The sequence below is a fragment of the Manduca sexta genome, chromosome 24 (assembly GCF_014839805.1).
Source record: "Manduca sexta isolate Smith_Timp_Sample1 chromosome 24, JHU_Msex_v1.0, whole genome shotgun sequence".
NCBI lineage: Eukaryota > Metazoa > Arthropoda > Insecta > Lepidoptera > Sphingidae > Manduca > Manduca sexta.
In genome coordinates this window covers 2,631,914-2,646,038 of record NC_051138.1, presented here as the reverse complement: position 1 = coordinate 2,646,038, position 14,125 = coordinate 2,631,914, and the positions used below count along the sequence as shown (strand labels likewise).

At 46.4% G+C, this 14,125-nt stretch overlaps 1 protein-coding gene and 1 pseudogene across 1 annotated transcript in view; both read right to left on the bottom strand.

Moving 5' to 3' along the window:
- Window positions 1-14,125, bottom strand: part of LOC115440647 (polypeptide N-acetylgalactosaminyltransferase 2) — a 148,387-nt gene that overhangs the window by 32,777 nt on the left and 101,485 nt on the right. The window lies entirely within an intron of this gene.
- LOC119190397 overlaps window positions 1-14,125 on the bottom strand; it is a 35,961-nt pseudogene that overhangs the window by 17,705 nt on the left and 4,131 nt on the right.

Genomic DNA, 14,125 nt, shown 5'->3' with positions numbered 1-14,125 from the left:
AAAGTATCCTATGTCCGTCTCCTGGTTCTAAGCTACTTCTTCACCAATTTTCAGCTCTTGTGCTGTTCTTACTAATAATATTTAACATCAGGGGTTTATAGTGAAAACGTTACTTTAGAATAGGGTACCGGACTCATTTTTGTTCTTTACTATTATCAAATATTTACATAATATAAATTATAACACAGAAGGAATTATTAAAATCCGGTAAAAAATCAACAAGTTATAAGTCTTTGAATTTCGGTAGAAGGGGTAATTAACGAGAAACAGAAAAGAGACGAAATACCCACACGTGACGTCATCGGGAATTACGACGCGTGCGAAAGAAAGAGATGAAGCGATATCCCCACATCGCGCCCACTTCGACACGTTAAATATTTTAAATATGAATTACTCGCTCATTTTTTAACCGATTTTTATGTAGTTTTCGCAGGAGTGCTTCTTTTTCGTATTATTAACCATTAAATATAGAATAATGTACAAAATCAAGCATAGGCCGGTCCCCTATTGTTTTTAATCACATACCTGTTTGGCATAGGAGGCATTGGTGGGTGCATGAAGCGTGCCATGGAGGATATCACTTGGGGCAGGGTTGCCAGTCCCGGGGAGCCAGCAGTCATATCACTTACACCTGGATATAATTAGCTTAGCTAGAAAATTCTTAAAGTAATATTTGATAGGAGGTTTGTACCCGCGATGTAGTGACCGCACACATAGAGTAAAATCAGCTATATGTGGATCACATAAGTATGTCGCGTTCCGGGATCAATGCGTATTTTCAAACAGACTAGCATAATTGTGTATAATGGCAGGAGGTCTCTTATCATTCAATACCTAGACCTTACTTCATTTACCATCAGGTGCAGAAGGGTACTGGCAGTTTATTTTAATATTTCTTGAACTTCTTTTTGTATTAAAAGATTTATTGCCGCGAGATTCAAATCAAGAAGAGCTGATAACTTTGAATGTGTTTCGTATATTTAATGATACTATAATACGTCAGGTTTTTTATCGTTTACAAAATAAGAATAAAACCATAACTAAAGAATTACTTTGTAAATGACTAAATAATTATTATCAACCGAAAGAACTACAAAAAGTTAGTTATTACGAAGCTTTTAAGGGCAAATATAAATGTAATTGCTACTAGCCATTAAAACTGGAAAACCTTTTAAAAACTTACAAAATACTGTCTATTTTTAACACAACTTCGAAATCGATACAAATACCAAACTGTTGTTATAAATAAAGCATTTAACGACTTATTGTTTAATTATGTTTTTACTTAAAATATATTGAAAGAAACGAACGTTACTTCAGTCAGAGACAAAAGAGACATAAAAAGGGGTGTGACCATACATCACTAGTGCCTGGCCCACGAGTGATGTGTTCTTACCGGTGAGCTGTCTATGGGGCACTGGTGCCTTTACTCCAACGCACACAAACATTTAAATCTTTTACTAGATAGCAACACGGTTTCACACACACATACACTATCACGCATTTATCCCCGAAGGCGTATGCAGAGGTGCCACCAGGGCACCCACTTTTCGCGGAGTGTGTTCCGTCACAGGACGTGATAGGGGGCGAGCCTCTCGCCATATCGGGCACAAATTCCAGACTCCGGCTGATACTGAGCAGAAAAACCCAAATATCACTTTGCCCGACCCGGGATTTGAACCCAGAACCTCAGATCGCTGTCGTACCGCGCATGCAGTACAACTACGCTACTGAGGCAGTCTCACGCGGTTTCACTCACGTATTATTAGTCGGAATCGAAGCCAGATTGATGTGATCGAGAGGCTTCCGCAACTCGACGTCCTCTCAGCACTCGCTCATGAAGGTGACCTATCTAATAACTAGAAACTGGTCGGCGATTCCGACTAAGAATATATGAGTTAACAGTTTTGCTATCTAGTAATTTAATATGTTTTGCGAAGTTTTAATATTATTGAAATCTGTTATTTCAAAATAAAAACATTCTTTTGATCTTATTAAACTTCACAAAGACTTATACAGTAAACACGAACTTTTTAAACTCTTAAGTTGTGTATGATATCTCTCCATCCAATAAAGCGTTCAAAAAATATATTCGCAGCTAAAATATCGTCTAGAACGAAGTCTATCATGCGAGTAATTGGCTCTATTAACTCATCACCTACAGCAAATCCATTCGTGATTGGTTCCGAGGCTCAATCAACGGAATCCCCATTCAGCACGTTCATCTATAATTGGTGTGAGCTTTGAAATAGATTCACGTGCGAAAATATCAATCTCGTGCAAAAAGTTTACAAGTTACAATTTTTTTTTTAGATTTAACAAAAATTTTATTTTATTTATCTTGTACTTTTAACAATAGGTTGTATAATAGAGACCGTAGCCAGGATGCCTTTAAACAATCGTTAACGTTAACGTTATGTAAGAGAACGACATATCTAGGATGACCTTTGCTAAACATATGGCTCCCTCAAAGGCTTTTTAGACGGGTACGGCACCATGGGTACGTGACCATGACTACACCTGATGGTGAGTGGAGTGGGGTCCAGCTAGTGTTGCCTGACGAGATGTTGATCCCGACCCGACACAATTACGCCGGCCTCTTTCTACACTGACTTGTTCGAAAGCGGCCTGCATTCAGTAGTGTACCTTTTTCGCAGGTAAACGCGCTTAATGATCTAATGCGCTTACCGATACATATTATGGTAATTTATTACTTAAATCAAAGTTAATTTAAATACCTTATTGGTAGACTCATTACTCGCATACTTTTTACATATGCATTAATATTTACAAACAAAACTAATTTATAATTTTAAACGTAAAAATAAAATCATGCATCAACAAAAAGTTCCAAAACAATTAAAAATAACACAAAGCCAACTTTAATACTACAAAGGTCTCACGTTAACACGAATTTACCAGTGTCAATGCCCCCAGCCCCTGTTATAATTCGGCTCGAAGCTTTGTATGAAAGGATTATCTTCTCCAAGCACGCTGATGAGGTCCTGTCTGCAAACATAGCTCTATTGTAAGATGTATCAATTGAAAAAGAACTCAAACACGACTTAGATAAGATCCAAATCACCTTAGAGTCCTGACTAGAAAAGGCAGGACTCCGCCCAGACGATCGACGTTGTAAAAGTCCAGTTCGCCGTCAATAAAGGTCCTTGCCGGCACATGAGGCGGCAGTTGCCTGGAATAGCAATGCGTACGTGTTATTACTTCGGGGTTCTGCGCAATCAAATTTTACAAACGAATGTAATTTGGATGCTACGGCGAGTACTGCCAACTTTGAGCTAGGCAATGATAATCCCAACCCAGAATATGTGTTTTTATTATTTTTAGAAAAATAGTACTAATAAATAGGATTGTTAAATTAGATACAGTTAAGTATTATTACAAATGCGTATTAAAAATGTCAGCGCAAATAATCATACTTTTAGATAATCCCAACCGAGAATATGTTTTTTTATTATTTTTAGAAAAAGAGTACGAACAAAATCGGACTGTTAAATTAGATATACTAAGAATTACGATTACAATTACGTATTAAAAATGTTAGCGAAAGATTTTAATACCCTCGAACTGAGGTTTCTACACAAATGAGATAACTATCACTTAAAGATTACAAATGCCAAATACAGTGCCTTACTTTGCCCAAACCTTAAAATTTCCATATTTTTAACTCACGAGTGGCCGATAGGATTTTCGCTCCATAATTTCAAGACCGCTGTGAGGAGACGCGCATGACAGCACCAAGATATCGCCGGCGAGTTTCGAGATATGTTGAACAACCTCTGAAATACGTATTTCATACCAAACATAACTTTTGACGGCTTCTTGATTTGGAACTGCAAGTTTTGTAACTTTGCTGTATTCTTGATACGACTAGTAGTAATATGGAAATTTTGTAACTTGAAAGTACAATTTGGTTTGCATGTTTATGCTTTTAAGAATTTCTACTAAACGTGAACGAATCAAAAATCTAGAAATAAATAACTTATAAAAATTTAGGAAAGAAATAGGATCCATTTCATGCATCATCACTACATAGTACAAAACAAAGTAGCTTTCTTTGTCCCTATGTATGCTTAAATCTTTAAAACTACGCACCGGATTTTGATGCGGTTTTTTTTTTAATAGATAGAGTGATTCAAGAGGAAGGTTTATATGTATAATAATAACATCCATTAAATAGTGGATAAATACTCTTATTTTGTTATGTTATACCCGTGCGAAGCCAGAGCCTGTTTTTATTTACAACGTTCACAGGTTTTCTGTAGTGTATTTAGTATCAGCATTGCACCCGTGCGAAGCCGGGGCGGGTCGCTAGTTCATTTATAAATAAAACTGGAAACCGGATAGTGTCAATTGGTTCCGAAACCATGAGAATCATTTTGAAAATAGTCCACTCCATTCTCCAACAGGCAGATTTAAGAGCCTCTATAAATTCAATTGAAAAACAAAATGAATGAAAAGCAATACCATGTCAAGGATACAATTGTCCATGATGTATCTTCTGAACTTTTCCAGAAAGATCTTACGCGTTGAAGGCACCATGTTAGTCCCGTCCGTATTGTCCAATAGGATAAGTAGGAACTCTAGCTGTCAGAAAAATATCATCATAATGTAAATTGAGCATTTTTAGGCGAATAATAGCTGATTTTAATTTCCGATCCTTACTGCTATCTTAGAGTTGACAGTGAAAATAGACCAATCAGAATAAAGTATTTTGTCGTGCTTAAAATAACTGATTTTGATTGGCTGATTTTGATTACTCTTACCATTGATCTGACGTTAGATATTGTCATTGCGTATCAAAATAAGCCGTATATTGAACTTTGTTCATGCAATTCGATTTGTGGGAGACACAGATCTATGTCGGTCTCACAGAGACAGTTCGCGGATATAGGTCCACAGAGCTGGATTTACATGAACTCAACCTTAAAATTACCCGAACCCACCCAAGTATAATTTCGGGTACCCTCAGTTGCAGTTGCATGCAAAATCATAATCTACGGTCTTCGACATAAGAGACAGAGTGTAGCAGGTTAGACGGCTTAAATCGATGAGTCCGATAGAAATCCGAAGATAAAGGGATTTCCACGAATTAAAAAACCTTTCCAAACGAAACCTTCAGTTATACGTCAGCTCACCTGAACTTGTTCTAAAGGAGCTATGGCCTTGGTGATTTTATTGCAGTCCTCTTTGTACTGAGACTCCGTTGTAGCATCGTCTTGAGGAGGCGGCAATAGTTTTGATATTTTGTCTATAACGTATTAAAGTATAACGTATAAAGACTTTTAGGCATCTAACTATAGTTTTAAATATAGTTATAAGTCGTAGAGATTTACGAAAATCAGAGTTACACCTTCAAAGCACGTATTTATAAATGCGCCCAATAATTTTATTACACTGAATTTCACATTTACATACGGCGACAAAATCTATTTCAATAAAAATTGCTCAGAATGTAAATAAAATGTGTTTTGGGATGTTAAATTTATTTTCAAGTGTCACAACTTAGGGGTGTATTCACAAATGTTACTTAGGTAAGTACGCCGCTATGACAATAAAGCTCTGGTTTCCTAGAACAGCGGTACCGTCATTAAGCGGCAGTAATACAGCAGTGAATGACGTCACTAGAACGTTGTTTATATAAAATCAAATATCATGGTTTCCAAGAGAGCGGTATTTAACACCGTAACGTCAAAAAGCGGTACCGCCATTTGCATGACGACCGTCTTGTCGGTGACGAATAGGTCTTGAACGTTTTTCTCGATAGCGGTGGAGCCATTCTTGTATGGTTTGTAACTCAAATCATCTTTTATGTGGTTAATTACGTAATCAAATATTACTGGTGTTAGGCGAAAGTATTGTCTGAATTTCTCATCATTGCTTTGTAGACGGCGGCGCGGCGTACTAAAATCTCAAATACACCTCCTATAACAGCTTTGATTAAATCATCTTTCTCCAAACGACTATATTCCTCTTCGGATGATAGTTCATACTCTAAGTAAATTATTAATGCTATATCAAAGTCGTCCTTTTTTCCCCTGTATCAGATACGACTTGGTGGCCGTAACGGTATTGGAACTTTCCACGTCTTGTCACCGTAAAAACGGCCGTCTTTTTGCGTCCAAATATTGCGTCCGTCATATTTTGGCACCGCTATTCTAGGGAACCAGAGCTTAAGTCTGTTTTTCAGTATTTAAATGACATCCTTGTATGTATAGGATACAGTACGCAGCCTAAAAGGCGCTGTGATTGTTTGTATTGAAATACAGCTCTACTTCAGTTAGCGATCAGATTAACAAAGCTGATCAAGGTCTAAGTAAACTACGAATTTTCCAACACTATGCGTTCAAGCACGTTATGCATTCTCATTCTAGTATCGTTTGTGAATAAGGATGTTAATACCTGTGCCTGTCGGTGCAAACGGAGAATATTTTATGACGCCCTTCTCAGCCATTTCTGAAATTAGTCAAATAAGTACTTAGTAAAATTAAGACACACGGTTTAAATTCATGTTTAATTAGCTGATGGTTTTAATTATAAATCTGTTATTATTTGACCATAACGGATTAGCGTATAAAGATTTACCCCTTTATTCATAGACGTTATTTATCTAAGGACGGATTATTGCTATGATAATAAGTCTGTTTCTCAGCTTTGTTTATCTGACAGTTTACTATTTGTTCAGCTTTGTTTATCTAACAGCCAATTAGATTCAAGTTGTATCTCAATATTAGCCAATCACAACGGCCTATGTCTACGTACTGCGAAAGAAAGTACATGCCGTCAGCACTGAGAAACAGACTTCTTATCACAGCAATGCTCCGTTCTTAGATAAATAACGTCTATGAATAAGGGGGTTAGCGTATTAATATTGGTATTACATTGTGAGTTACGAAGAACGATGAAAATAAAGAAGTTAAAAAATCTTATTCATTTTTTCCTTTTTAGACAGTTGCTAAACTAGAATGATTGACAAGAATAGAGTTTAGATGATTCCATTTTCATACTAGGTACTCTAATAGCAGGTTTCATAGCATACCTATAATCCTAGGGTCAGTTTCTCCCTGTACGGCTGTGGGCCGCTGCCACCAAGGCTTGCGTATTACTGTTCTCAACACTGCGTCATCAGGGCATTTGATGTTTAAGAAATTATCAAATCTGTAACAATATTGGATGAATTGGATTTGGATTTCTTAAAATGCTAATATTAAGTACCCATCCATTATTATAATGCATGTGGAAGTAACTGTAATATTTGGCAGCTAAGCCATTTAAGATATATCAATAAAAATTGTCATGAAGTGATATGAAACTACGAAAAGATTTAGGCAGTTTTTGTAAAACAAAAACAAATCAACCTGGAAACTAACATTTAAAATAGATAATGTTAATTATAATATGAACTTCATTCGGCATACTTTACTTTTCATTTCGGAAGTTTACAGAGTGTGACTTTTACACCTTTTACGTAGCTACGGGAAACATCTCGTTTAGTTTTTAATCGAGTTCAAAAAAAGCAGGAGGTTTTCAATTCGACGGTAATGTTTTTTTTTTAAATCTTTGTTACCTCAGAACTCGCTCATTTATGAACCGATTTAGAAAATTGTTTCTTCATTCGAAAGAATATACTTTCAGATTGGTCCCATAATTTTTTTTTTAAAATCGCTTCAGTAGTTTGGTTTTAAAACTAAAAAAAACTAGAATAATTATGTTGACCAAGTAAACGAAATAGCGAATTTTGCTTTCTTGTGACGTTTTATGTTAGGTTTTTATTGATACTCACGAGATCTTATTGAAGAACACATATTTGACGAGATGGTGCCTCGTCTCCCGATGCTGCATCAGACCACACAACACGTACACTCCCTCCTGTTGCTGATTGAAGTGCATGTCCTAGAATTTCACGAATATTCTACCCTAAATAGATCTTAGGAGTGGCTTGATAGTATATACTTTTTAAGCATATTGCAGGAATTACCCACGAGCCTGAGATTTTAAAAAGGGCGTTAACAAAATTAAAACATCTTTCTTCCTTACCGTTTCTCCATCAAAATATATCTTCGTCTCTATAGAAACATGATCTATGTTTCTATAGAGACACAGATATGTTGTGCAGATGCGTTGGTATAAAGATATTAATGTGTCTATTGCTCGTGAATGACGAGATGAGCTTGCCGTTCGCTTGATGGTAAGCGATACGATCGCTATTAAACAGTAAAAAAACAATCCAACACCTTCAAACCGGAACTCAACTGTGACTACACACTGCTGCTTGGCGGTAGAAAAAGACATTGCGGAGGTATCTACCCAAGCGGACTCTCACATATGAGAGACCTACCTCCATTAAATTTGCGTTTGTGTTAGCGTAACTTAATAAATAAATAAATAAATATATTTTTTAATTACCGGTGATACAAGATCGAAGAGCAGACACTCTCTGACCATACAATGCTCGAAGACGTCGCATAGGGCTGCTTCGTCAAGGAACGTCCACAGGAGGTCGAGTAGAGTACACAGTCGTGGCTGAGGCTGAGCCAACAGTTTTGTTGCTAGACCATTCTAGAAACAGTTACAATACTGAACGTTTTCTGTTATAAGATTTAACTAAAGACCTAGGGATCTTTCTATTCCACGTGCAAAGAAATTAAACGAACTTATAAATTTAAACATAAAAGACAATATAAAATTACAACAGTTATCTAGAAGCTGATCTGTATCAACTAAGGCACCCTCATTTAAGAATAAAGATTCACTCGTTATCAAGTAAATTGAGACAGATACTGTAGCTTGTTATGATCGTTCCATTATTTATCAAATAAAACATGATTCGGTTCGGCATCTTAATAGTATTATAAATACAACATTTTGTTTGGAGATCTTTTTTTTGTTTTTTTTTTTTACGTAGGTAAATCGTCAGTTGACTATCTCCCGCCTTGGGATGGGCGGGAGGGCGTGTCAGACTTTTACTGACTAAAAACCTACGGTGTTCCCATCCTTTGCCTATGTGCCTAGGTCCAAGATCCGGTGGCATTGAGACCTAGGCAGGCACCGGCCCTAAAGTGGCCCGCAAATTACACTGACACTGCTCTTCGAGGCGCGCGTGGAACACTACGCGCCGTACACACGTGGCCGTTGGGGTGTTTCGGGCGACGAGCTACCCAATGCTCGTCACCCGACGGTCCGCGCCTACGGAGGCCGACGATCCTCAGCAGTCGTTCGACGCCCGCGTCTTGTGCGTCTGCCGTGGCGGATGGGACGTTGGGCGCTTTGGCGCCGTATCCGTTCCGCCACCTCCTTTGCAAGCATCACGTCCTCGCAGAAGGAGGTGACTGCGTCCCACTCTCTCGCCCCGGAGCATGGCTTCTACCAGGCCCCGACGCGAGAGGTCTCCGCTACCGATGGCCGTTGTGAGAACACGGCGGTGCTCAGCCCAAGCTGGGCACACCTCCACCGTATGCTCCACCGTGTCCTCCGGCCGATCCGCACAGTAAAAACACGCGGGCGTATCCTCCACCCGGATCCGATACAGGTACCTGCCGAAGCAGACGTGACCGGTCAGCACCTGCGTCGTCCGGAATGAGAGGACGCCGTGACGTCTCGTCAGCCACACCTCGAAGAGGGGACTTACCGCCGCTATCGTGGCGTGCCCAGCCAAGGGTTGCGACAGTCGTTGTCGCCATTCCGCCATGAGGTTCTGCCGGAGCTCCGTCCGCCGCGCGGAAATTTGTCGCGGTAGCGGAGCTACGTCCCGGCTCTTCGCCTCCCCGCGCCACACATACAGTGACGCAAGACCTTCGCCTCGAGACCCCATGGCGGTAGTCCGGCAAGGAGGCCCGCCGCCTCACAGGAGATCGTGCGGTATCCCCGTATCAGCCGTATGGCCATCGCTCTTTGTGGCGCGTTCAGAAAGCGGCCTTGCCGCCGCGCCACAGCTGCGGACCATACGGGGGCACCGTACAGGGCCATGGACCGCACGACTCCTGCGTAGAGCCGCCGGCAGGGAGCATTCGGCCCCCCCAAGTTTGGCAAAAGACGCCGCATTATGCAGGTGAATTTTACCAACCTGGGAGCCAAAAGGCGGATGTGCTCCTTGAAGTTCCACCGGCTGTCGAGAACGAGTCCCAGGTACTTCATCGTCGACCCGACGCCGATGTGAACCCCTGCCGTGATCTGGAGACCCGGAGGTGGCGCGTTCCCCCGGCCATGAAAGCACATGGCTTCGGATTTGTGCAGCGCCACCTCGAGTCCCAGTTGCCGGATTCTCTCAACGACTGTCGCAACCCCAATTGTAGCCGCGTCGACCGCCGCCTGATGCGACCCCCCGTGAGCCAAAACTAGCGTGTCGTCAGCGTAGCATACCACGCTGAAGCCGCTCGGGAGGTCGGTGCGCAGCACCCAGTCGTATCCGATGTTCCACAAGAGCGGCCCCAGAACCGAACCCTGTGGAACACCGCACGACATCTCTCGCCTGATCCATTCCCCTTGGCGACCGGGGTAAATGACGGCCCTATCCGTCAAGTAGGCCCCGACAACGCGACGGAGGTAGGCCGGCACCCGGTGATACCGGAGTGCCTCCCTGATACAACTCCAGGGCAGGGTATTAAAGGCATTGGCGATGTCAAGCGACACCGCCAAGACGACCCTACCCCGAGAAACAGCATCCCCCGTCGCGAGAGACCTCACGCGCATGATGGCATCCACAATAGAGCGCCCTCTGCGGAAGCCAAATTGGCTGTCCGCAAGATCCGGCCCAACCCTCGTCAGGTGCCCAACGAGGCGGTCTGAAATAACTCTTTCGAAGAGCTTGCCCACCTCGTCGAGCAAGACGATGGGCCGGTATGCGGACTGACTGTCCGCGGGGCGCCCATGCTTCGCGATGAGGACCAGTTTCCCCGTCTTCCAACGAAGTGGAAACTGGCCCCTCTCCAAACATGCCGCGAGGAACCTCTGAAGTCGAGGCCCGAGAGCCCCCAAGGCCAGGACCCAGGCTTTTCCAGGCAAGCCGTCGGGCCCTGGGGCGGTGTTCTTGGCCTTCATCTTGGTCACCGCCACCCTCAAGTCTACCCCGGTCACCGCGGGAACAGTGACGTCGTCGTCGTGGTCCATGCCGGGCGCCGCTGAAGGCGGAGCCATGGGCGGAGGAGCGTGCTCCCCTCGCGCAGGGAACAGAGCGCCAACGACGCCCTCGACCAGTTCCTGCCGGAGACTCTGCGTCAGTGGGGGCGCCCAGATGCGGATCTTGCTCCGCACCATTTTGTAAGGACGTCCCCACGGGTCTGCGTCAAGAGACTCCAGCAACTCCTGGTGGGCGCGATTCTTAGACTCTAGAATCGCGCCCGAGAGAGCGTCTTTGCGTCTCTGTACCCCTGGTATAGCTCCGCCTCGAGCCACCGCATCCACAGGCCGGATGCGGATTTGGCGGTACCTGGTGTACCGGCGTCGCGCGGCATAGCATGCCGCCTGGAGCGATGCCAGCTCCCGCGACCACCAGTACACCTTGCGCCGCGCTTGGCTTCGGCGGACTTGGGGCATTGCCGAGTCGCAGACAGCGGACATAGCCTCCCGGAACCAGTCGGCCTCGTTATTCACATCGTCCGGCCTGACCGGTGCTTGCACCCAGGACTGGACGATGGAGGCTTCCAGGAGGAGCTCCCTGTCCAGCTGTCTCAACGCCCAACGTGGACCACTTGGGGCCCGTCGGACTGGCGCGCTCGAGGGATCGGTGGAGACGTCGAACCGGATATACCGGTGGTCCGATAGCGTCTCCACCTCCTCCATTACTCGCCAGTCGACAACACGCTGCGACAATGCGGGGCTGGCAAACGAAATGTCCACCACGGACTCACCCCGCATCCGCACACACGTGGCGACGGAACCCCGGTTGAGGACGTCCAGGCCAACCTCCAAGGCCCAGTCCTCAACCATTCGCCCCCATACATCTGTGTACCGGGAACCCCAAGCCTGGCTGGTGGGGTTGAAGTCCCCCAGCACGACGACGGGAAGCGAACCGTACTCGACGACGACGTCACTCAACTCCCTGAGGGAGTTGTGGAATTCGGCGAGAGTTCGGCTCGGAGAGAAGTAGCACCCCACTACGACTATCCCTCCGAACTGGGCTGCGACACAACCCTGGCCCCTCTTCACCCCTCTCGTGGGTCAGGGGTACCGGCGGCGGCCGACGCGATGATGGCCACCGAGCCGCTTTCAGGTCCTCCACCCAGTCATTCCTGGGCGGGACAAAGTACGGCTCGGAGACCACGGCGATAGTTATCGACCACCGCGCCATGCTCTGGAGCAAGAGATCCTGAGCTCTGGCGCAGTGGTTGATGTTCGTTTGGAGAAGGCGCAATGGGGCCATTGGCATTCCATTGCGCTCTCTCCAGAAGTAGCAGCGGCAGCGCTAGCGGGAGCCGCGGCGGAAGCGGCAGTGGAGGCCGTGGGCCGGCGTTTGCCCCCGGTATTGGCGGGAGCGGCGCAGGCTCTACTCTCCGCCCGGTGTTCGGCTGGCTTGCCAATCGCCGCACAGGCTAAGCAGTGCGGCTTGTCGGCGATGCACGAGCAGATTTTATGACCGGGCTGACCACAGCGGAAGCACAACGCGCTGCGGTCGACCTCCGAGGTGCACCTTGCCCCGACGTGATGTCCAGTCTGACATCGGTAACACCTAAGAGGCTGGGGCTCGAGCAGCTTAACCTGCGCCGACACCCAGCCCACCAAAAGCCTCCGGCCCTCAGCCACCACCTTGGCCGCCGTCACGGGGAAGCTGAACGTGATGGCCAGCATACCCGCATAGTCGGGACGTAGGGCTCCCGGCTTCAGCTCTTCAGCTGAGCATCCCGTAGTCCCGACAATGGCGGCCACCACTTCCTCCACCGTGACGGAGTCATCCAGACCCGATATGCGCAAGCTTACGCTCTTTACGGGTCTGGACACTCTAGCATCGGCCGCATCAAACGCCGCCCGTAGCTTTGCAGCTAGGGCGTCCGTGGCCGGGCCACTGCTGGCTCCCGGGAGCTCGAGTTTCGGCTCCGGTTGCGGTTACTCTTAACCGCAACCCCCAGCAATCCCAAAGCTCCGCGGGGTTGATTAACCCCCTTTGCCTTGGAAAGGAGGTCCGCGTACGTCACGCCCTTCTTTACCGCTTCCGGCTGTAGTGTGACTACTATAGCTGCGGACTTCGGGGCGCGAAGCATATTGGCGACGCTCCTCTCCTTGGCGCGCTGCCGCTGCGCCTTCCGCCGCTCCGTGCGTCGGGTCCTCTCTTTAGCCCCCACCACTGTCCAGCCGGCGTCACCAGCAGGCAAGAGAGTAGGTGGGGGAGCCGTCTCTGCCAGCTCCGCCGGCTTCGCCGCTTTCCGCGCAGCCTTCGCCTTTTTGGGCTTATCGGCTGCGAGCGTCCTCTGGGAGGCCGGAGGCGGAGGCGGCGGAGGCGGCGACGGCTTCTCGTTGGCCTCGTAGATGGCCCTGAGCTTTGGCTCGTCGGGCCGGACGTCCCCGGCGTGGGTTGCGGAGCCGCGGCGGCCGCGTAGGACGCAGCCTTCTTGGAGCCCGCCAGAGGTGGCCGGAGGACAATGCCCTCCAGAACCGCAAACCGGGCAGAGAGGGCACCGATCTCCTGGCGGATGCCCTCTCGTATCAGGCTCACGAGTTGCCTGTCCGCCGGCTGCACCGCACTCACCTCTGGAGGCGTCTCTGCAGGACGAGAGGACTGAGCGAGGGCAGAGGCCCGGCTGGACTTGAGTTCCGCGTTCTCCCTAGAGAGACGCTCAACCTCCGTCGATAGCCGGGCGATATCAGCCCTCATCCCCTCGTTACCCGACTCGGGTTCCGACTCCAAGAACGTGACCGCTGCTGCCGCCATAATGGAGGCCGCGGCCTCTTGCGCAGCCTTCTCCTTCGAGGACCGCAATTTCTTTTGGCGGACACTCGCAATCGCCGCCATCACGACCTCCTCAAATTTGGCCCTTTTCTTCTCGGCCCTTTGAGGTCGTGCGGCAATCGGGTGCCGCCCCTCCTCGGCGAGCCTCCCGCTGTCCCTCGCTTCTTTGAGGACCCGACCCTTCACCTTCGCTCCGTGAGACGCGGAGTGGGATCCACCCCGTTTCCG